The 24,989-nt window shown below is 38.7% G+C and overlaps 2 long non-coding RNA genes across 5 annotated transcripts in view; both read left to right on the top strand.

Moving 5' to 3' along the window:
• The window catches only part of LOC128031038 (uncharacterized), a 26,533-nt gene extending 11,882 nt beyond the window's left edge, over positions 1 to 14,651 (top strand). Inside the window, exons 4-5 of one of the 4 annotated variants that reach the window (XR_008188032.1) lie at positions 13,267 to 13,354; positions 13,471 to 14,651. This is a non-coding gene — a long non-coding RNA (uncharacterized LOC128031038). Of the gene's footprint in view, positions 1 to 4,063; positions 4,321 to 9,930; positions 10,100 to 13,266; positions 13,355 to 13,470 lie in introns of those variants that run through there. The other 3 variants (XR_008188034.1, XR_008188031.1, XR_008188030.1) reach the window with 3 other exon arrangements.
• The window catches only part of LOC128031039 (uncharacterized), a 115,659-nt gene extending 91,310 nt beyond the window's left edge, over positions 1 to 24,349 (top strand). The window contains exon 2 of the long non-coding RNA XR_008188035.1: positions 24,134 to 24,349. This is a non-coding gene — a long non-coding RNA (uncharacterized LOC128031039). The remainder of the gene's footprint in view (positions 1 to 24,133) is intronic.
• The last annotated feature ends 640 nt before the right edge of the window (positions 24,350 to 24,989 follow it).

Consider the following 24,989-nt stretch of genomic DNA (forward strand, 5'->3'; position numbering starts at 1 on the left):
AAGGGCTTATGGATTTCAGGCTGATTTTTACCAATATGAATATAGTGTGTGTGTATGTGTGTATATATATATATATATATATATATATATACGCGCACACACATACCGATCAGCACTGACAGGTGAAGTGAATAACACTGATTATCTCTTCATTTATGCACCTGTTGGTGGGTGGGATGTATTAGGCAGAAAGTGAACATTTTGTTCTCAAAGTTGATGTGTTAGAAGCAGGAAAAATGGTCTAGTGTGAGGATTTGATTTGAAGGATTTTATATATATATACTGTATATATCAGGCTAACAATTTTCTCCTATCATGTGTTCCTCGGGATTCGAACCCCCAACCTTGCAATGACTTGAGCTACAGGAACACAATTTTAATTATATATATACAGTACAGACCAAAAGTTTGGACACAGCTTCTCATTCAAAGAGTTTTCTTTATTTTCATGACTATGAAAATAGTAGATTCACACTGAAGGCATCAAAACTATGAATTAACACATGTGGAATTATATACATAACAAAAAAGTGTGGAACAGCTGAAAATATGTCATATTGTAGATTCTTCTAAGTAGCCACCTTTTGCTTTGATTCCTGCTTTGCACACTCTCGGCCTTCTCTTGATGAGCTTCAAGCGGAGGTCACCTGAAATGGTCTTCCAACAGTCTTGAAGGAGTTCCCTGAAAGATGCTTAGCACTTGTTGGCCCTTTTGCCTTCTGTCTGCGGTCCAGCTCACCCCTAAACCTCGATTGGGTTCAGTTGTTATTATATATATATATATATATATATATATATATATATATATATATATATATATATATATAATAACAAAAAAAGTCTGTTCCACAAACTTGTGCTTGAATGAAGTTAAGGGATCAGGCTAGAAACATCACTCAGCATTTATAATCTTCAAAAGAGGAGTAAATATGCATTTCAGTTCAAACATTTCATTTCAGAAGGCACTACTGTTGAAATGTTAATACATTAAAATGTTATGAGTTCAGTTGATTAGACAGCCTTTTTTGATAATTAAAATTTAATTAAACCATTAAAATGTAATGCAAAAGTTTTTTATTATTTTGGAAAATATAGGACCCTATATTACCTGTTTAGATGCATCTTAAGGATTTCGTAACTTAATCAGAATGAAAATTGTTCACATAAACCTCAGATCATGTCAGAAAAATGCTATTGTCCTACTGCTAATGAATCCTAAGTAATCACAATGTAAACCTTAAACTGACTGCTTTCAGATTGCAGAACAAGCACATAAGATGATATTTCAGACAGATGGGGGAAATATTGTGGCTGGAGAAACTGCAGTATGTCAAAAATAGAAACCGCTGTCCATCAACTGAAGCTGGACGCTCAGACAGATTTATTGATATATTGTACTGGGAGTGATACAATTTCAGGATGCTGCTTCCTTTTTTTTTTTTTCTTGTAGCTAAAGTTAGCAACATAAGAAGAAAGCTTTCTCGTTATATACACACAATAAAGAGTTTCCTGACTTTGGTCAGCTGTCAGTGGCTCACGTGTTTCCTGTTGTTATTGTAATATTATGGATCCTAAATGCTGATTTGCATACAAAGAAACTGTGATTGGTTTGTAGAGTTTAGTGTCTCTAAATAGAATCTGCAGATGGTTTGAATTGTTTTGGATTGACAAAAATCTGTACATGTAAAGAGATGTTGTGGTATGATAATCTACAATCATTTAATACTCATTTAAGATTTTTGTCTTTATTTTTAAACATTTTCTATATTTTAAATTTTATTTATTAGCTTTTTTATTTTAATTGTAAATTATATAACATTTCATATTTAAACTGATTAACATTTTAGTATGGTACAGGTAGTAGTTGAACAGGCATGTAAAATATAATTTCTTAAATGCCAAATGACCAGCTAGCATCTTCTATTCTTCCCACACACACACACACACGCACACACACATCATATGCCGTTTATGAATGCTGTAATAATTGTATATGAAATTAGAGTGAATTACATAAAGCTTGCTCAGTGAGCTTAGAACAATGGGCTTTATATGAAATAATGCACAATATGAAAAAATATAATGAAATCGAACTCATTAAAAGCAAACTTTGTACAAAAAAAAAAAAATTATATATAAAATAAAAAAAGTCTGTTCCACAAACTTGTGTTTGAATGAAGTTAAGGGATCAAGGATACAGGCTAGAAACATCACTCAGCATTTATAATCTTCAAAAGAGGAGTAAATATGCATTTCAGTTCTAGTTATGTTGTCGCATGTTGTTAATAGTTTGGTAAATGCAACGTGTGTGAACGTCTGCAGGGGTGATTTATTATGTCTCTTGTTGTGTTTGACTCTGTGTTTTGCACAGTTGCTCTTCCTCTTCTCTATTTTAATATAAATTATTTTATTTTATACATTTGCAGAAAAGATTGTGCCAAAATGTGCAGAAAGATCTGTTGCACTTATTATAAATAACCTGATCATATTGTTAACTCTTCAGAATACCTGTCCTTTTTCCTCATAATCTATCATCTTAATTTACGTCCGATTGTTTATTTCTATCCCCCAGAACTCAATTTCCATTATGACTGGGAAATTTCGGTGCTCGAATGCTCTTTTTTTTTTTATGAGTGAAATGACTAACGCAAGAAAAATTAGTGCCATAGACCACCTGTGAACAGCAAATAAACTAGACAACACGAGTTTGCTAGAAATAAAGCTCATACATCAATCGAGTCCTATCAGCGTATCCAAACTTGTTCTATTCTAGTTCCTTACGAGCTTTTCTGTCACTGTCCAATAAGCATCATCTGCTAAGGGTTATTCAACTTGTGAAGTGCTTTTTATTATTGGAACACACTAACTCCACATGCACGTGGAGATGACAGAAACGCTGCACCTCGTGCCGTGTGTGTGTGTGTGTGTGATCATGCATGCGGACGCAGCCTCGGATTGAAGTGAACCGTCTCGCTGCGTCTTGCTGAGTTGTATGCCCCTGCTCCCAGCACAATGAAATTACATGTTTGTGATCTTCAACTCACAGACGTATTCAAGGCCCATTTATTTGGAATTGCTTTTAGTATAATCCAATGAAGACGTTTTTTCATTTATTTCCATGGTGAAATTTCTGCTGAGGCGATGTGGGCCAGCATTTCCTTCATTAGCAGTAATAATAACAGTAATAGCAATAACCGCATTAAAGGCAATTATTACACTGATCCTCATCATCATCAACATCAATAATGTCAAAGCGTACAGCACACTGGGCATTAGTCATTTATGGAGAGGATTAAATCAGCGGAATATTATGGAGGGGGGTTAACAGACGAAACGCAAGAGAGATGCGAGGCCTTCACCGCGAGAGCCGTTCTGTGTTCACTTGGCCTTTTATGCTGTGGAGTGGGTGGTATGACAAATCATATTTCACTGAACGAATCATTTGATAAAATTGTAATTGTGTATATAAACAGTTTATTTTTGGTGAAAATGTAACCCTAAAAATTGATAAATTATATAAAATATAATGCCTATTTTGGCTAATCCGTTAAAGATCTTTTTTTTATTTTATTTTATTTTTTTTATTTATATATAAAATCTATGTTAGCCAGAAAGATTTGGTGTCAGTATTTTTATTTAGTAAGGATGCCTTAAATTTATTAAAAGTGAAAGTAAAGACATTCATAATATTCATTCATTCATACATAACATTCATAAATAAAAAAATCAGATAAACGTTTTAACACAATGTTTAAAAAATGAATAATAATGTTTATTTTTTCAACTAAAATGATTTCTGAAGCATAATGTGACACTGAATACTGAAGTAAAGACTGCTAAAAAAATACAGTATTGTAATTGTATTTCACAGTATTACCGTTTTTTTTTTTCTGTTTATTTTTGATCATAAGAGGCTTCTTTCAAAAACAACTTACTGACCTTAACTTTTGTCTCAAAAACTCATTGTAAAATAGCCGACATACACACTACTGTACCTCTCTGTCTGTTCATGTGCTTGTGAACTGAATAACACAGGAGGCAATTTTTTCTTCTATTCTCCCAGCAGTCCCAAAACACTTTTATTTTGGATTGTCTTCAGGCGCTGTGTTGAATATCAGGAGTGAGATAACAGTAACCGGGTCGGAGAGGTCCAACACAGAGGCCGAAACAAGACCAAAGGGACTGTCGGTCAGAACATCTCCGCCAACTGGCTACCTACACGGACTCTCTGAGGCTTGCAAGAACACGGATCTGCAGCGATCGTTAGAGCAGCAAACTGTTTCCTGAATAAATGTTTGAATATTCTCAGGCGCTCCGAAACCAGCTTAAATTGGATCATTTTATTGTGCCGCTCCACCCTGCCAAAATGCCAAGAGAGTGTGGGTCTTGGCGAAGGCCGGCACTTCTGAATCTTCCCCGCGGCCTGCACCCCTCCCCCCCACCCCTCTGCACTATCTGCTGACACAGAGTCTTGCCCCAGGCCGAAGCTCTCTGCATGGCCAGCCCCCTGCTGGGAAGAGATGCACTGAGCTGGAGAGAGCTGGAGGCGTCCCAGCACACAACCGGCCAGCAGGCCACTCAATGCGTTACACCTCACATATGTGACCCCGGACCATAAAAACAGTCTTCAGTCTCTGGGGTATATTTGTAGATGCATCCAAAAATACATTGTACGGGGTCAAAATTATAGATTTTTCTTTTATACCAAAAATCCTTAGGATATTAAGTAAAGATCATGTTCTATGAAGATATTTTGGAAATGTCCTACTGTAAATATATTAAAACTAAATTTTTGATTAGTAATATGCATTGCTAAGAATTCATTTGGACTTCAAAGGCGATTTTCTCAGTATTTAGATCTTTTTGCACCCTCAGATTTTCAAATAGTTGTATCTCAGCCAAATATAAATGGAAAGATTGGATCAGATGATGTATTTCAATTTAGAAAAATCTACACTTAAGACTGGTTTTGTGGTACTGGGTCACATATGTGTTTTTATTGGATTAGGCTGTATTTTAAATTTGTTTTACACATAATTATCTAATTATTTTCTCCTGAATGACTTTACATGAAATATTTAATGAGTAAAAACACTAATTCTTTTTTTTCAGGGATTTTTAAAAAAACAAATTATTTATTTAATTATTGAATCTGGATGATTGAGTGAGAAAGTGAGTGAAACACTTATATATAAGAAACACAATGAATAATATTTTCCTTGCTAAATCTTAAAGCAAATATCACCCACCTTTTTTTTTTTTTTTTTTTTTTGCTACTTGGTACACAAATATCTTGACAACCCTTGGTAAAATCAGGTCTAAATAACTTGAATTCAACTTGAATTGAAAATGTAAATAAGTCACAAAAAAATAAATCTATCTATCTATCTATCTATCTATCTATCATCTATCTATATATATATATATATCACAAATGATGGGGATGATTATGGCACTGGTCAGAAAATGTAGGAATAACTTATTTGTGAATATAGTTTAAATTTGTATGTTTTGAAAGGAGAAAAAATGATTATAATTGCAAAACAATATGATTTATTTTAAAGGCATATAATATCTAATTATTTATCCTGAATGACTCACAAAAGGTTTTTAAGCATTTTATTGAGTGAAACACACATTATCAAGTTATTTTATTTTGCATGCTCAAAAAACTTTGCTACTACTTGGTACCAAAATAGTTTGACAAGGCTTGGTGTTAATCAGAATCATTACACCTTTTTTTAACAACCAGTGTGGCCTGAGGCATTTTAACTTAATACAGGCTCATAAGTTATATATATCTAACCTGCGGTTTAGCTTTTTTATTCCATAACTTACCTTGACGTTAAAGATACATTTTGTTAAGGTGATTTGCATATATTAACAGTCATGGTCACATACTGTACTGTATATAGAGTATCATCACTCCAGCAGACCGCAAAACTTCTGAAATTCACTGTGGTAGTAAGACATTTGATTACTTTAGAATAACAAAACATTTCATTTTCATTTTAGTAATCTGCTATTAGATATTAACAGAAATGTAAGTGCATGTTGTTATTAAAACAGAGATTTGCTTTGCTTTTAATCACCCCTGTCATTTTCAAACACTTCATCTTTCATCATGTAACCTAAATTATTTCCTTTTTATTTTTTAAGCAGACCCCTGCACTTTTTCTCCTTTCATCAAACTTCTCTCATTAGATTTATACTAATTAGCCTATAAAACCCAACGTTTTTAAAACACCTGGTTTCCTTTCATATTATTCTCTTCTAGAACTATTCTTTTTATTTGTATTTGTTATTAGATCATTGTGCAAGAAAGATATTTTCCTTACAGACTTTGCATTAATTAAAATTTCTTATATTTTGGAGTTCTGTGGCACATGCATTTTCCTGTAAAGCATTGAACAGCAGTGACCTTGTCTACATTTAATGCTTTCTTGCATACAAACTTAGGGAATATTGCATTTAAGGGGTTCTTTCTGTTCTGCTTTGTTGTACGAAACGCATCATATTCCACTGCCTTCCAATTTAGAGTCTCTTTGTACATGTCAGCCGCTGCGTTCTTCCCTCATATTTAGCTGTGAGAAAGTTCTAAGAGTCAGTTTGTTTGTAAAACAAGGCAATTTAAATGAGCAGCTGGCACCAGAGATCAGCTTCTAACAACACTTTTTCTGCTTCCTCCCTGATTCGGTGCAGATCGATGTCTAGACATACATCTGTTGGTGTGCCCCGCTACTCTTCATGGAACAGTGCATTGAGAGACATGCATTGAGAGTGTGTATGTCTACTCTGTTTGCATAGACTCATTTAACAAAAAAAAAAGATCCTTCAGAGGGATGATGAATGACGGATCAACAATCTGTTTGAAAATATTCCAATCAGTTCAGCATTTCCTTATATTGGTTGACGTTAACCTTTTCTGGTGACCTCTCTAGTAGAGTTGGCCCACATGTGTCATTTGATGAGTTATTTGTGACTTTGTCATTGTTGGAGATTTTGACATAAATACTGCTGTTTTACTGGGCGTTAAAAAAAAAAAAAAAAAAAAACATGATGCTCCGAACAAAGCCACAGTTCTACACATTTTGTAGGGATCCGCCCATAGATGGCTTGATGAGTTAAATAAGAAAATATATTTGAACATGACCTTTATGCACATTCTGCAAACAAAAGAGATGCATTTAAGTGTCTCTGTTTTTCTGATGCAGATGCATTGCTTTGAATGTGGAGGCGTGCAGTCCCTTTAAAGCGTTACCAACCGGTGCATATTTTCCTTTAGCTTCCTGGCACTCCATCTGCAATCCATAAAGTATTTCAATTTGACATACCCAAAGCATTTTGTTGAAAATAACGCGCAACACTCTGTGCCGAGTGGCCAATTTGTAAGCCGCTAACTTTCCTTTGACTTTGCGCTTCTGTTCAGGCCCCAGAAGCCGCTTGATGTGAATGTGAACACCACGTCAGAATCCCATCACTTTGTGAGTCCAGGAACGCAGCTATTGTTTGAGATTGATCAGTCCTTGGCCCAGTTCTGAAGGCTTTGTAGAGGGGCCTTTCGCAATTCAGCATCCTTCGATGGAACCATGTGCAACATAGCCGTAGAGTTTTCCCCAATTCAACTTGCGGCCACATTTTCCTACTTTAGATTGACCCCGCTGATCCTCCTTTGTGCTGGAGTGAAGATTAGGGAGCGAGCAAGACGGGCTGAGGGGCTGCCAGTGGCTCGGCAAGCCTTATTCATGCCTGAAACCTCCATTTCCAGTTCCGGGCCATGCCAGTCTATATGACTTATGGAGTTTGGGCCTTATACTGCCAATCCCACTTAGAGTGCATTTTTCTGATAAACAAAAGCACATTCAAGCTTTAGCTTCTCATTTCACACTGTGTGCTTTGGCTCGGGGCAATGCTTTCCTGGAGCCCTTGGCCTACAGTCCAAAGAATGGCTCCAGTTGGCTTTCCTTTAAAAAAAAAGAAAAAGCAGCCACATGTGGAGGATTAGACTCCATCTTTCATCCTCCACGCTCTCTACTTGCCCTCTTTTGCCCAAGCCCACCAGCTCCCCCTCAGCGCTAACGCCTCAACTCATGGACACACAAACACCCACTTCCAAGCGAACTTACCTCGACAGCCTTGGTCCAGCTCATCTGTGCCCATGCCGCAGTGAGAACATCTTTGGCAGCAGTAGAGGCAGGAGTGAGTCTATTTAGGGCACTTGCGAAAGAGAATTTGCATTATGGGTTGCGCGTGTGCTGGTCTGCACTGGCCAAATTCAAAGTTTGTAAGTTTGCAAGAAAGTTTTTCCTTTGTTTCCATTCACTGCCCACTGGCCTTTGTGGATGCCACGGAAGCATTTGCATTCAGTTATTGTGTGCAAATAGTTCGTAAACATGTTAAATACACTATATTCCGCATATGGTGCTTCTAACACGATGATTTCTGCGATGAACATATTCCATAAATGCACATAACCTGTTACATGAGAGACACGCACCAGATGGAAAGATAGATTGGTGCATGACAAACATGACTCTTAATACACCCACTATTAAAAATGCTGTGCCTCTGATCAGACAATAGGCAACCCTATTCTAACCCTTTGTCTTCAACTTGATGGGAATATCAGAGTGGTTATTAGAGGAGGATGTGAAATGATAACTATGTTGCAGGTTGACCCCCAGGGCATGGGCTGTCTCTGGGAACAGATGTGCCACCCACTCACAACAGTTGTTCTCTTCCCACAATGCCCTGGTGGGAGTAGCTTGGGCAAGAAGCGGGCAGAATATAATACTTTGGGTAAACCGCTTGCTATTGGGACTTGGGTGCATCTTGAGCAAGGGCAATCTCAGAGATCAGACTCTCCAGCAGGGTCAAGCTTCAAGCTAATCACAGGGCGAGTGTGAATCTAATCAGAGAGATCTGTAGAAGCATTTTTTTGTAGCCGCTTCTGGAAAGCATACAGAAATGACCATTTGCAGAGTCCGTGTAATTGGATGCGACTTACCAAAGGCCAATCTCGAGTCTAAGGTGCAATGATATCCGACTCTAACGTTTCATTCCCGCATCATTAAATTGGATGCACTGGGTGACAGCTTGACTCTTGGGGAACATGGCCAGGCTGATGAAAAGAGATCATAAGCGAGATAAGCGTTGTGAGTGCAGGGACTAAGTGGAATGAACGCTGTTGACACATGAACTGAGCAGTTGCACACGACTTTGTGTGGAAATTCGTGTGTCAATACAGTCGCTCATTTTCTCTGATCCCTTCGCACAGTCCCACACCCCACTGGCTTCCCTCCGTATGCCCGCGAATGAGAGTGGATTATTGGAGTCTTTGGGTTAGCAATCACCTATTTCGCTGAACTTCATCACGTTTTTTTATTTCCAGGTATATTGTTCATGAACGGGAATCCACTGCACTTATTTATTGTATTAGGGAGCAGTAATTGTGTTTTATTGTCTGGGAGCTTTATTGGAAGTTTTGCCAAAACCCCAGCAAGTTATCTGTAGATAATTGCAAGATAAGTCACGACTGCTGAACGATAAAAAGAAATGACTTACAAGTCGCCCCCACATTTTTTCCATATTCATTAGACAAACTTTTTGTGTTGTTTGCCACTTAGCAGAATGCTAACCAGTCTCAGCTACGCACTGAATAAAAATGCTTGAATTTTCCAGCTTATCAGTGTTTAAGGTGGGTGCGCTGCTTCGCGTCCTCGGTGGCCGTTCCAAGGAAGGAGAACAGAAGGGACTGCTGCTGCCGAATGCACATTGATCAGCTTCACCTTCCTCCCCCTTCTTATTTATTTAATCTTTTCAGAGCTAGATTTGTAGATTCATTCAAACTCTTGAGATCCTGTGTGTGTTATTCCCAGAGGGCAGAAATTAATTCCTCCTCCTTGTCATCCTCCTCCTCCTCTCTTTCAGCACTAAGGTGCAGTGGGCTCTCTTTCTCTCCCCTCCGAGAGAATGCAGAAGAGGAGGAACCAGTCCTGAGGGAATCTTGTTTATATAGTATTTCATCCACACTTTAATCCGCTGCTATGTTGAATGGTTCATAGGGAATAAAAGACAAAGCTTTTGTTTATGATTCTAATATTAGCCTCTTGGCATTTCTTACATAAATAAGAGCCTACCCTACGGCACCACTATTGATTTCCCACATCCACAAAAGTCAGCCTCCATCCTTACAAAATAAAGCTTGGGAGATTATGGGAAAATAAAAAGCGAGCTGGGCTGTATTTCTGTTATTTTGTCAGAAATGGATTGACCGCTAATGTGAATAATTCAGCCTACTTTGTAGGTTTGGTAGGAACCGTCAGGGAAATTTGTCCCAGATTCATTAATAATGAGAGTGGTGGTAACAATTGTAGGAATTAGATACAAAAGTTAGTTAATAAGCCCATCAAATGCATCTCCATCTCAAAGAATTATGGGTTTCGCCATCTATTTTAAATGAACATGCACTTTATTAACGGTTCTGTTGGGTATGTTTTTCTGTTTTACAAAATGTATTTAAATCCTCGCCATACAGACACATCAGTGCATAATCCCGGTCATACATGCGGCTCGTTTCAGACATGCAAATGAACATATTAATAAGATAATAAACATCACAACTTCAGCATGGTGTCTTTATTAAAATCATTAAAAATATTAAATGTAGATTATACCTCCTAATGCAAAAGGCATTTGCATTTTAGAAAATGAAGGACAAAAGCTCGCCGGTTCTTTCATTTTGAGGAAGCGCTTGGCAACCCTGAAATCAGCGACAGGTCTTAGAATGAAAGAACGACAGGAAAAGATAGAACTGTAATCCCAATCAATGCACTTCATAAAGCACCTTCTTCCTAAAATGTGTGACTAATGTGCACAAATCTCTGGGTTTAAAAGCTGTCAGCGGAGATGGCTGGAGTTGTTGCTTTGCCATTCATCTCCGCAATGTAATAAACCGACTCGTTTGTTTGTTCTGTTTGTTTTCTTCCTTTCGTTTTGTCTTTCGTCTGAGCAAATGTACCTTGAGGTCTTGTGTAGGGTTTCCCTTTTCAAGCTGAGCCTCGACAAGCCTGCGTGCTTCGTGCTTCCGTAATGACATTAAACAGGAACATTTAAAGGGCTTTCGGCGAGAGCCGCATTGTCTGCTCTGAAGGCTTCCAGAAAGGGCTTTTATTATGTTGTGGATTTAATGCCAGTGTGTGTTACCTGATAACATTAAAGCAGAGAAGAACGAAGCAGGAATATTCCCACGCTGGCAGAGCTTCAAGCTTCATATTGACCACCAACAGGATTTCAGCTGATGCTGGGCATGTATATTCATGGGCGCAGAAGCACCTGATTACCGCCAATACAGAATTATGTCTGGGGAGGTTTAATTCATTAGCTCTCATTTTGTTTTATCTAGCTTTTGAGTGTGAGGTTAGTGTGCCTGTACCGAGCTGGATAAATATTGTTTGTTGCCGTCTTCCAGATGGATGGATGCGGTAGATGCTCATGCCCTCTTCGTTTTGCCGAGCTCTCCTGGCGATCTTCGAATTGAGTTAAAAGGAGCGAAACAATGACACATTAGTGAAGTATTGTGTTCCCTGGGGGGCATTAAATGAGTCTTGCTTTGTTTTAAAACTCATTTGAGCACCTCAATTGGGGAACGTCGAATGTGGACTTGTTCAGATGTGCGTTTTGCATTTCACTTTTTAGGAGATGAAGTAAATTAAACTGACAAAATGAAGTTTGCTTCCAGTTGAATTGATCATTCCCGTAAACCTAGGAAAACTAGTCATTTTCACCGGCGTGTCGGAGGGAGAAATAATGACAGTGTTTCGGACTTGTTTGATCATCCCTAGCAAATCTGAATGCTAAATTTATTCTGCAGGTGTTGCACATGGAATAATGTTTTAGTATAATGAGGATAAGATGTTGATGGGTTACAGTACTCAGACGCTCAGTATTTTAGACACAAAAAACCCCCAGTCATTGATCCATGCTGAGAGCCAACGATATATTCACTCCAAGGTTGTTGTTAGCCTTTAAAAGTTGTATGTGTGTGTGGTGCTTTTTGCAGGAGTGAAGATTCATTTGCAGGTTGTATAATTGCAGGCGCTCTACGTGTGCCCTTCTCCTTGCTGCAAAGGCCAATAAAATACTCTAAGCAGATACATCAGCGTGAAGGCTTCTAGTTCCTCAAGCTCTATTTTCTGCAGGTCAGATGCAAGAATGCTGCATTCTCAGTGTTTCTGCAAGGGGTGTTATAGTGGGTATTAAAACTACTGTCAAAATTGAACAAGAAGTCTGTTTATAGTCAGCTACACTAATAATATCAACAACTAAGTTTTGGATCTGTTGCCTCTGCTGGTAGACGTTGTAACTACACCATAATGAAGGTAAAAAAATAAAAAAAAAAAACTTTTCACCATTCACGCTTTTTTAAAAGTAGCTGTGTATTCTGATAGACTATAATATTTTATTTGCATACATATATATTACAATTATTTAATTTTATTGCAGTGCATTGTATGTTTAACCAGTGAACTCTCTTTTTTCCTAATATAGGGTGACTACACGTTTGTGTTTTTAATTTGTTGGCTTAACTTCACTTTGCCAAATTTTTGCCAAATTCCAGACAACACTACAAAATTACAGGACAATGTTAGAAATTATCATTTAATATATTATTAAAAAAATGATGTGTGTGTGTGTATACACACACACACACAAACACACATAAGATAGTATTATATTATATTGTATTATATTATACCATAAACACACAAGTGTTAAATTATATGTATATATTTATATTATATTTATTATAAAAAAATAAATATATCTCGCACAGTGAGGCTTCATCCAATCAGGGAAGACGCTTAATCATTGTTATACAAAAAAAAAACATTGCATCAAGCAGATGAGGTGCTGAACTCATGGTTGATCCCAAGTGCTTTTATTTCACTCATATTACTCTATTAGGCCGGTAATAGGAAGCAGAGCTAGTGAAGACTCAAGCACAGAGAGCGGTGTCTAGGAATCTCTCCACTTGGGTGTAAATTACAGAGCTGCCTGGGGTGTTCTCTAGCCTCTCTCACTGGCACCTTTCCCTGTTTCACTTACACACACACACACACACGTACACATGCGAGACAATGACTATTACCCGACACACCTGGGTTCTGGGCCTCACAATCTTCTTAATATCTTTTAAATCTTCACATAAGGTATGTCTTCCATAGGGCTTACAATACCATTTGCTCTAATAAGCTCTTTTGGCAGAGGTGCATGCAAGCTGCTTCCGTGGCCCCCGAAGAGAGGAACGTTACGTGGAGGGTGAGGCATCCCAAAATATGAGGATAAATCGCAGGTAATCCTGTAGGACTGGCTCCCCGGTAATCAGCACTCTTCCAACTGGAAACATTTTACAGTTCTTCATCTTAATTTAACTTCTCTCTTTACTTTGTTTTGCCATTCCTTTACCAGGTAATTCTTAGCAGCGGGTGCAATCGTTTGCACTGGTGTTTGAAAGGAGAGGCTGCGGAAATGTGAAATGGAGAGCTTTTAAAAGGGGGGGAAGGGGGCGATAAGCAAATCAAATTAATGACAATGAGTGTTTGTGGAGAGAAGGCAGACAGAGAGCTTGTTTGAGCCCATCGTGCGTGCCATGTTAAACACTTCACTCGCCGTGAAGGGGCTAATCCAGTCTCCGACAGCTAGCTGATTATACGAATAAACTACACACGCTCGCCACGGAGAGAAAGGAGCATCCCTCGTTAATGTTCAAGCTCACTCCAACAAGGAAGTAATTAAGACGCCACCCCGGCAAACCAAAAAAGGAGAAAAGATTTTAAGTGTTTTTCTAATAGACCGGCTTGAAGGTGTTTATTTTATATTGTCTCGCTGTAGAAGTCATAATGCGGGTGAAGAAGGGCTTACAGGGAGCTAAGCCAGGTGCGGCGAGGCGAGGCGAGGCGAGGCGAGTTTGTGGTTGTTGAGTAAAGTCAGATGGCTCGGGGCTCGCCTGCAACGATGCACTCCAGAGTTGCAGGAGCATATGAACTGTCGCTTTTTGTTTTAAATAATAGATTGCCTCCCCTAATTTCATGCCTGATATTTTTGGCAGAGTCAAGAGTCTTTTGGATGGGCAGCATCTGTCAGACCTCGGCGGAGGCCAAGAAAACATTCCCTAACCGAGCTGTAAGAGAAAAAAGCATGTGTTTTGCTTGAATATTGTGACAGTCAGCCACTGGCTCTGCAGGTTATGTGTTCTTCAACAGAACTTTTAATAGATTTCAAGAAGTTTCCAATCCTTTTTAAGCACTTTTCTCATTGGTTTTAGTTTTGTGTGGAGTGCTTGTGCGATTGATGGTTAAGTAGTTTAACAGTGATTACAGTGGAGTGATATTTGATTATTATCTCCTGAAACGGCAACTCCTCCGGCTTTCTGTTCTCTTAACAATAGTTTAATTGTTAGTCTGGACACCCACTCAATAGACAGGCGAAATGAAGAGCAGTAATGGAAAAGAATTGTGGGGGGAATGGCATAAAACAAATACATTTTATAAAAGCACTTGCATGTCTATTTTTTAAAATTAGATATATTTTGATTAGCCACGAGAGCGTCTTAACCGTGACCTGTTCAATCAATAACACGTGTTGTAATTTTTTAAGTACCGGAGCTCTATTTATAATGAGTTTTCTCATTTTCAGTGTGAAAGGATATTGTTTTTGCATATACCTTAAACAGTAGGCCTAAAACATATAATGTGTGCTGTGTACCATATAATATATATTTTACTAATATAAGTCGCTCCTGAAAAGCGGTGCAGAAAAACTGATGCATGTGATTGTATCTTCGAACGCACTAAGCTTCAGTAAAGACAGAAACCCTCCATTTCTTCTCTGGCCAGAGGCTAACATCCCGCCCCCTTGGCCCCACCAGGGACAGAATTCCTCCACGAGTGTGTGCGCGAGTGAGCCACGCTGGGATTGCTTCAGACAAAGGTGGCACACATGCCAGCTGCATCCCTATACCACCTAAAGCGACACATTTGTTCCCCTTCCTCTGCCTCGTCGGTCCACTAGGGTGGCGTCGGCCCCAGTGCTGGAGTGGGGCCCTCAGGAGACTGGAGAGTGAATAAAGAAAACATTTTGCATGCTTTCTTCCACCTAATGCCTTTTCCCAAAAATATTGCAGGCTTCCGACACAGAAGGTAAGGTCTGGGATATTCTGAACGCTTGTTTTGGAGAGGCTTGTTGTTGGTACCTGATCCCCCCCCCCCCCCCCATCTCCCTTTAAAAATCAACAAATCCATTCGCTAAACAGCTGCACCCCTGTACTGAACAGATAACAACCTGGGCCAGCTCGGCACTGCAGCGAGTCAAGGCTGATAGGCCCAAATCTCTGGCCTTTTTTGAAAATGCTAATGACAGAGGAACACGTCCCAAGCCAAAAGCGCTCTTGTAGATCTGTCAATTGCTATTTTGACAGATATTTGCTTGTAAGTACACACAACACTTGTTCGCCATGTCTTATCTGTGGTGCTGCAGAACACTGACCTACATTGCATCAAGCACAATATGATGCACAAACCCGCGCTGCTCAATACCATTTTTCATTTTCACCTTAAAGAGCGGATGGAGCTCAATGAAATGGCTGAAAATCCAATAAACAGAAGGTATTCTCTCCAAAATAAGAAGTCTGTCATTTTTAAAAAAGAAGAATCTCTCACATCTGAAAGCATTTGAATTGCCTTCTCAAGGGTTTCTCCATTAGCACGTGCTGGTGACGAGTAAATGTTGAACATAAAGATACAGCTGCTCCATTTCTCTTTCACTTACACACATATATGTGTATTACAGTGGAAGGGAGTAACTCACTGATTTCAGCCAATTTTTATTTGTTGTCACTTTGCCTATTTGAAATTTTGCCATGAGATCCCTGTTTGGTTTTTGAATTGTGTTTTGTTTGAAACTGAACACAATGCAGTTACACCCCCACAGCGAGGAACGACTGCTGATTTTAATATACTAACATGTAGATATTTCCACTAAACATTTGCTGAAGTAGATCCCAATAAATATTATAATATGAAAGTTTTCATTAAGGTTTATAAAACAGCTTTTTTTAAAAAAATATTTGTATGCATAATTTTAAGATAGGCCACTCCGATCTCAAGGCGATTCATACATATTTTACGAGGTGGCTTATTCGTACAACCACACTCGTACAAATTCATATGATTTTTGCCAAATCGTATGTATTTTACGAGTTGCACAATTCGTATGAATTTGTACGAATGACCTACACCTAACCCTTCCCCTAAAACTAACCGTCATTGGGGTTTAGAGAAATCGTATAAAATCATACGAGTGAGGTCATACAAATTCGTACGAATAAGCCACCTCATGAAATACTTACGAATTGGTCATGAGATATCTTTGGATAGACATGAGTTAATTATTTTTCTATTTTTTGACAATGTAGTTTAATATTTATTTAATGCTAATTAAAAAAAAAATATGTCATGCATTTGTTATTGTCTATAACTAATGAAAGATTTGTCTTTTGTCAAGACGACCATGTTGAGAACCCAAGTAAAAAAAGTATTGATCTTGAGAACACACGAGATGTGGAAAAAAAGTACATGGCCTTGTAAGGTTTCCTCACGTTTGGAAACAACTATTAGTTTAGCAATTTTGAAATCCATGAATTTTTAATTCATTTCAGTTGAGAGTTGTTCTCACAAATCCGCTTCAGTTCCATACTGAAAATAAATGGACTCCTAAAGGAACCGCTGGTTAGTACAGCTGAAACAACACTAAAGATCTCACTCTCTGTTTTAAATGAAACATGGGGATCTTTAACGTTTTTTGCCATCTCTAACTGTAAGAAAGTGGGGGAGGAAATTTCCAGATTTTGAATAATGTGCAAGGTAAAGAAAAACATGAAACTAGCCCTTGAGAAAGAGGTTTGAAAAGAGTAAACATTTTGTTCCCGCAAACAGCTCGATGCCAATCAGCGATTAATGAGGTGTAGTTGAAAAGCAGCGGCTGAGGGAAGTTAAACTGAGCTGAATTAAGGAGTAATATCATCCTTCACGCAGGTGCTCGCCGAACGAATAACCGCTTTAATTACTGTTATTCAATCACTGCCTTTTTTCCATCCTCCACCCCCCTTTCTCTCGCTCCATCTCTGCTATGGCATTATCGGTTTTTCTTGTCAATTCACAAACCCCTGTCGCAAGACAAACGTGTGCACGGCTGCCGGCGGTGCCCGGCCATATGTGACCTAAAAACACTTCCTCAGCGAGCGTGCATTGTTCAGAGCTGTGAGGAAATGCACCTACAGTCAGTCTTCAAACTCAGTAAGCTGTTATCTCGGTTTCACGTTATCTGGCGGAGGAGCACGAGTTGCCCTTTGATGGATGCATCTGCACATCATATGTGCTCACCATGCGGAGGGTGGAGGCGGGCGGGAGAAACGAACACCTGCTACTGTATTCAGCTCCACAATGGGGATCATTTAGTTTAAGACACATTTGTTCGGGCGGGAACAAGAGGAGGGGTGCAACTCTGTCGCCTCCAACAGGTTGGATGACCCTGGATGCTGGCGGGGCGTGAAGATGCTTCTGCTAGTCAAATGAGAGCACTGTGTAAAAGTCTTTCTGACTCTTTGTCAGTTAGTTTTCTGTATTTCTGCTGTCTATTGTTTAATTATCTGCATTTGTCTATCTATATGTGTGATTGTCTGTCTATCTGTTTTCTTGCTTGTCTGTCTTTAGTCTATATATCTGTCTGTGAATATCTTTCTATCTATCTATCTGTATGTTTTTCTGTCTGACTAAGCTATCTGTTTCTTTCTTACCATCTGTACCGTACCTCTCTTTCAGCAGTAAAGTACAGTAGTTCTCAGTTACGTACAAGGAAATCAAAGGAGATAAATCACTTTGCAGAATGAGCTGTATATTCAGTGTTCTGTGAGGTCAGGTGACTCTGAGATGTTTGAGGAGTGAGGTCATGATGTTTAGCAGCATGTGACTTGAGTCGATGAACACTAAACAAACGAGGTGCCTGTGTAAAGATGAGTCTCTCCGGAGTCGAGCGCTGACAGACCCCTGCTCCCGCGGGAGAGCTGATAGAGATGTTATTACATGGCAGAGGAGCTTCCTTGACGCTCTCAGCTCCTGTTATATAATATCTGAACATGCTGAGTATCATGTTACATGTCAAGTATGCACTGTGGAAATCATATGACATGTCACTTGTATATTTCTCTATTGCATATACAGTGAGGTCTAAACATTTTAGATCACCATCCATCCATCTCAATGGGAAAAAAAGTGTCCCAATTTTCCTGAAAAAAACAAAACAAAACAAAATAGTCCATTAAGTTGAATTTTGTTTTTTTCTTTAGTTCTGCTATTTCACATGACAGATATTTAACTATATTCCACTGGACAATATAATAACTGTATTTATTCTTATTAGGTGGTTTGAAAATTTCCCAATTGTTCTTCTGATGGTGTGACTTTGTGCATGAGTACCTGCTTATTTTACAGGACATTTATGCATTTGGCAGACGCTTTTATCCAAAGTGACTTGAGTTGCATTCAAGGTATGAATGTTATCACTTTTGAGCTCTTCCCAGTGGTGGCTGTAAGATTGGACGATTGTGTAAATTGCTATTATATCTTCTGGGAAATATGTGAACATCTTACTGCCCTTCAGAAGCTACAAAATATTTACATATTTCCCTGACAAGCTATTTCTCATAATACCAACTCCTTTTAGAGTCATTAAAAAGTGATTTATTGCAACTTTAAATATGTGTATGGTGTTTCTTGTTTTGCGGTGTTCACTTGTGTCTCCAGGGTCGAGCTGAGACAATGCACACTTATGCATGCCCCCCTTAGACCATCGATTATCTCCTCTCAACCTTATATTCACACATTTTGTTGCTGATGTCTTAACATTGTACTTGCAACTCCAAAACACACACACACACACACACACACACACACACACACACACACACACACACACACACACACACCTGTGGTGCATGCAAACACCCACACACTCGTACATAGACATGATCTGCAAACAAAGCCCTTCCATGGTGAGTGTCACTGCCATCCGCTTTTGTTTGCCTGTCTTCACAGAAACATTTTTATTCAGAAAAGACCATTGTTTTTGCTGTTGTCTTCTGGAAATTCACTATTGAAGGTTTCTGCTAGTATGCATTTTTGCAGCAGGCTTTTTTCCATTTTATCCTGTAAGTCTCTTTTGTCTAACAAGATTAAATGATTTTTTTAAACAAACTTTGGTCCTTGAAATCAGGAAATGAGCCATTATGGTTTGTAACACCACTGAAAGCGTCATGCCCATACATTATAGAAAGTTCTGCCAAATTCATTGAATGCTTGCTGAAATGGAGAACAAGGCAACATTTGGTGCTCGTTTATAATTACATGTGTTGAGCTCGTCTGTTTTCTCCCACAGGAGGAGACACTGGCTATGATAGGAATGACATTCTAGACAAACTAGAATTAGAAGTATGCATTCTGTGCATAAAAATATACACAAATTATATAAACTATATTATTTTTAACATATTATTGGCTTATTAGTTAATTGGATTTCTAATATTAGCTGTTATTATTATTATTAGTAGTAGTAGTAGTAGTATTTTATTTTTTTTTACCAAGATTTGATTAAAACAAAATTATAAAAAAAGATACACTGTAAGAAAAAACTGTTATAAAACATAAATGTTACTGGTAATTTTCTGCCAGAAAATTAGCTGTTAATTTACAGACATTTCCTTTAACCATAAAACCCAATAAGTGTAAAACACCTGTTAAAAATGATATATTAACTTCATTTTAACACCGTATTTTGGCCGTTTTTTTTTTTTTTTTTTTTATTAATTTATTTTTTTATGTCTTTGTTGACTCATTATTTGACCGGACTGGAATGCTAAGACCTTTTTATTCAAAAATAGATAAAGAATGCATAAACTATGTACGAATTCCTGATTAAATGATCCATGCACTACAATAAATAAGTATCTTCCTCAGTATATTGGTTTTCCATTTCAAACATGTAAACATAATTCAGTCAATATACTTGAGATACAAATTGAAAATATGTAGTCTTGTTTTCTGAGAAATTGAACATAATTTTACCAAAAACTGATGTTTAAAAACAAGAACAAATATCTGTCACCGTAAATTTCAAATTAAGTTCATTTTTATCAGCCCATTGACACTTTTTTTAATAAAACTCGCTCAATTTTGATCAGTTTCTTATTTTCTCCTTTTTGTGTTGTGACAACAAAAGCTTGGTTTCCATTCATATACTTTGACAAATTGTGTGAAAATGCTGGAAAAACGTATTATTTCTGTTTTGTCAAGTTCTTTTGAAGAAGTGATGGATTTGTTCTATTGAACACATAGGACAGAAAAACAATTTATTTGCTAAATTCTTTTCAGTTTTGTGCATACATCTCTGATGTAGCATACTATTCAAAATGCTTATCTTTGCATAATGAAACCCATTTCACCATTAAAAAAAAATCTGTAGGAAGTGTAGCATCGCTCCTCTCAGACCCTGCCGGCCCCAGTGTTCACTTCTGTCATGTCACAACTAATTTACACCTGTGCAGCATTTGAATAATGAAGAGCATGGGTAATTGCCAAATGCATTCTTAACTATCTGCAAAGACGTGTATCACAGCGTATTATGCCCACATTGTTTCTCTTAAGCGTTATGATTAAAATGGAGTAATGGCTCCATTGGAGCTCATTGGTTTGTCAGCGGTGGGTTCCTCGGTGCGCCGTACATCTCTGAACTCCTTGCAAGCGGTAATACCCCATCCAACAGCGTGATGGAGAGGTGGGTGTCATTACCGTATGTTTAAACAGCCAAGAGAGGCGGCTATCATTTAGTCGAATGAGCTCTCTGTGTGTCTGATGTGATGAGATGAGATGGAGAAACCCATGGAGAGAGAAAGAGACATTTCAGAGGAATTCATTGACAGCGAATAACATCACTTAATCAAGAGCGGTGACACTTGTTTACCTTCCTCTCTCTCTCTCTGTGGCCTGTGTGGAGTGTATTATATGGAGAAATAATCACATCCCGGTGGAGAATGAATATGGGCCCTGTATATTCGAAATCAGCATCAACGTTTATCAGCTTGGCATGAAATTGCAAGTGTATTAAGTTCTTATAGGCCATCGGTTGCCTCTTAAAGCTGATTTTAATTGACCAATGGTAGTGTTCAGGACACTTGTTTGAAAACTACTTCTATTACTGCAGCAGCATACTACTGTTGCTGCAGGATATAATATGTAGCTGTGTACAGTATGTAAACTACTACATTTGCCAAAACCTGCAGTATATTACAGAGGCTGACTTTGAAATATAATAATAGCATAATATTTGGAATTTTACTGTCATATCTTATGGGATAAATGGTGTGCTATTTCATATTGTGACGCAGATTACTATGTGGACCAGTAGTGTAGCCAGAAAATAGATTTTGGTTGTGCATATGAAAATCTGGGTGTCCCACATTTATTGTCAGATTACTGTGCAAAATTATGGGATAGTATTTTTGTCACACTGCTTCCGTCCAACCATACTCCTAGTGTTAATTTGCAGGTCTTCTCAAAATGTAGTTTATTGTTAAATGTAATAATTTTCTTCAAAATACGGTAATTTTGAACTTCTGGTATGAAACTTCCAATCTGGCAACACTGTCTGTTGATGTTGGGCCCGGGGAGGGAGAAACATCCTCATCAGGTGTAACGTTAGGCCCTGTGTCCGGCTGTCCATCAAGCCGAGGTTTTTTGCTAAAAAAAAAAAAAATAAGAAAGGAGCTCTGCGACATATTGCTAGCTAGCAAAGTGCAATCAAAAATTATCTGTTTATATCATAGACTGCTGGGGTCACAGTCAGCTGCTGTTTTCTGATTGGTTGGCAGTCCGAATGTCAGCAGATATATTTTAACAAAAATAATTCAAAATGTATATTACATTTTAACATTTTTAGCATTATTACACCATATATTGGATTCTTATTTGGATTCTTATTTGTGCCCCTGAGAGTATGATTTAGAATGTTCAGATTCAAACAGCTTTCGCGCGTTGGCTGGCACTGAGCCAGAGACGGACGCGCTCAGCGTTTGTCATATATCACAACTAATATGCAGTGTTTTCAACCACATAATGTTTAATTTAGGTTTCATACATTTAAATATACATAATCACTAGTAAATCAATACTTTGGTAGTTTGTAAAATACACACTCTATGGAAGCAGCAAAAACTATAATAATTTATAATTTATAAAGGTTTTTAAACGAAGAATCAGAATATCAGATAGTTGACATGGTAAGCACGTTTTTGTATATATTTTAATAAAAAATGAAAAACTAAATAAAAAGAATACCGATACATCTTGTTAGTGGCTGCGGTGTGCCACGTGACAATCATGACACGTCGCCATTGAAACAAGGGGTCAGTTAAAATATTTGTAACTTACGCGTGAAAGGGTTGATTTAAACAACAATAGCCCAAGTTTAGTAAACTTTTTATTGAGACAATAAAAAATTATTCTGCATCTATTTTTAGGTGTGCCAGCTGCCACTGTGGGTTGCACAGGCACACCCTGGCACACCTGTGGCTACGCCACGTGGATGAAAAGTTTAGAGCCCTACTGATGATTAAATCTAGAGTGTGTCCACCTGTGTGGGTCCATGTACATGCTGAATCGACAGGTAAAAAAAAGCCTCAAGTCCAAATATTCATTTATCACCAATTAACTGTTTGACAAACACTTCCTGCTTCGATGTCCAGATCTGAATTTAAAAATATCTCAAACATGCTATGAAGTCCGAATCTGAATCAACCGAGTCGCGAACATGCTCCGAAGTGCCAATCTGAATCAACCGAGTCGCGAACAGGCTCTTAAGTGCCGATCTGAATCAACCGAGTCGCGAACATGCTCCGAAGTGCCGATCTGAAACAACCGAGTCGCGAACATGCTCCGAAGTGCCGATCTGAAACAACCGAGTCGCGAACATGCTCCGAAATGCCGATCTGAATCAACCGAGTCGCGAACATGCTCCGAAGTGCCAATCTGAATCAACCGAGTCGCGAACAGGCTCTTAAGTGCCGATCTGAATCAACCGAGTCGCGAACATGCTCCGAAGTGCCGATCTGAAACAACCGAGTCGCGAACATGCTCCGAAGTGCCGATCTGAAACAACCGAGTCGCGAACATGCTCCGAAATGCCGATCTGAATCAACCGAGTCGCGAACATGCTCCGAAGTGCCGATCTGAATCAACCGAGTCGCGAACATGCTCCGAAGTGCCGATCTGAAACAACCGAGTCGCGAACATGCTCCGAAGTGCCGATCTGAATCAACCGAGTCACGAACATGCTCCGAAGTCCCGATCTGAATCAACCGAGTCGTGAACAGGCTCTTAAGTGCCGATCTGAATCAACCGAGTCGCGAACAGGCTCCGAAGTGCCGAACTGAATCAACCGAGTCGCGAACAGGCTCCGAAGCGCCGATCTGAATCAACCGAGTCGCGAAAAGGCTCCGAAGTCCCGATCTGAATCAACCGAGTAGCGAACAAATATATATATATATATATATATATATATATATATATATATATATATATATATATATATATATATATATATATTCTAAGTGAATTTTAAGATTCATGTCTTTTCTTTCAGGTTCCAATGTGAACATATCTGTACTGTGTTTCTCGGCATCAAGCATTTTTATGTCTCGTCTGTTCTCTATAAACTCTAATAATGTCAGTGGTTAACTCAACATGTTCATGCCTTGCATAATTTAAGGCTTTCTGGCTGTGGACTGAGAGTCATTGAAGTCTGAAGCACTGCGGTTTATACACATGAGCGTCTTCGCTTCGAATGGCCTCTCGTGCTCAGAGGTCTGTGTTGGCGATCGAAGCCAAGTGATTGGGGAAGTCGTGGCCTAATGGTTAGAGGGTTGGACTCCCAATCGAAGGGTTGTGGGTTCTAGTCTCGGGCCGGACGGAATTGTGGGTGGGGGGAGTGCATGTACAGTTCTCTCTCCTTCAATACCATGACTTAGGTGCCCTTGAGCAAGGCATCGAACCCCCAACTGCTCCCCGGGCGCCGCAGCATAAATGGCTGCCCACTGCTCCGGGTGTGTGCTCACAGTGTGTGTGTGTGTTCACTGCTCTGTGTGTGTGCATTTCGGATGGGTTAAATGCAGAGCACAAATTCTGAGTATGGGTCACCATACTTGGCTGAATGTCACTTCACTTCACTTCACTTCACTTCACTTCACTTCACTTCATTGCTGCCACCGTGACAGCCATGGCGGAAATGCAGGAAAGTAGAATAGACAAAAGTTTACTCCTTTACTGTACGCAAACCAATAATGAGTTCCAAATGTTTACTATGCAATCCCTAGGGGCGACAGCCTTCACTAAATAAATTCATGCATTTAGAAAATGCGTCTGTGATAGACGGCAAACTGAATTTTAAAACATGGCCCATATGTTAATGTTCCTTAATGCAGGAAGTTTAAAGGAGTGAGATTTGTTTGAAAAGGAAGATGCATCGTAAACGCGGAATGAAGAATCCGGTTTGCTTTGGCAAATTGGGTAAAAACAACATGCAGTGAGAAGTCGCATACAACGCTTAAAAAAAAAACACTCCTGGTAAAAAAGCCCCTGAGTTCTGCACAGCTCCATTAATTAGCGATCTGCCCATTACAGCGGCCACAAACTTAAATTATACCATGTCAAATTACAATCTCTCCATTTATACAAAAAAAGAGAAAAACACTTGTTACCGAAATACATTCTCGAGTGGAATTGTTTGTACTTAATTTATTTAGATTCTACTGCATTGCATGTACAGCCTTTCTCTATTTAGTTTAACAAGATTGCAGCGTTTCCCCCTGTTCTGTTGCGCTCGGT

Source organism: Carassius gibelio, chromosome A16 (assembly GCF_023724105.1).
Source record: "Carassius gibelio isolate Cgi1373 ecotype wild population from Czech Republic chromosome A16, carGib1.2-hapl.c, whole genome shotgun sequence".
Taxonomy (NCBI): Eukaryota; Metazoa; Chordata; class Actinopteri; order Cypriniformes; family Cyprinidae; genus Carassius; species Carassius gibelio.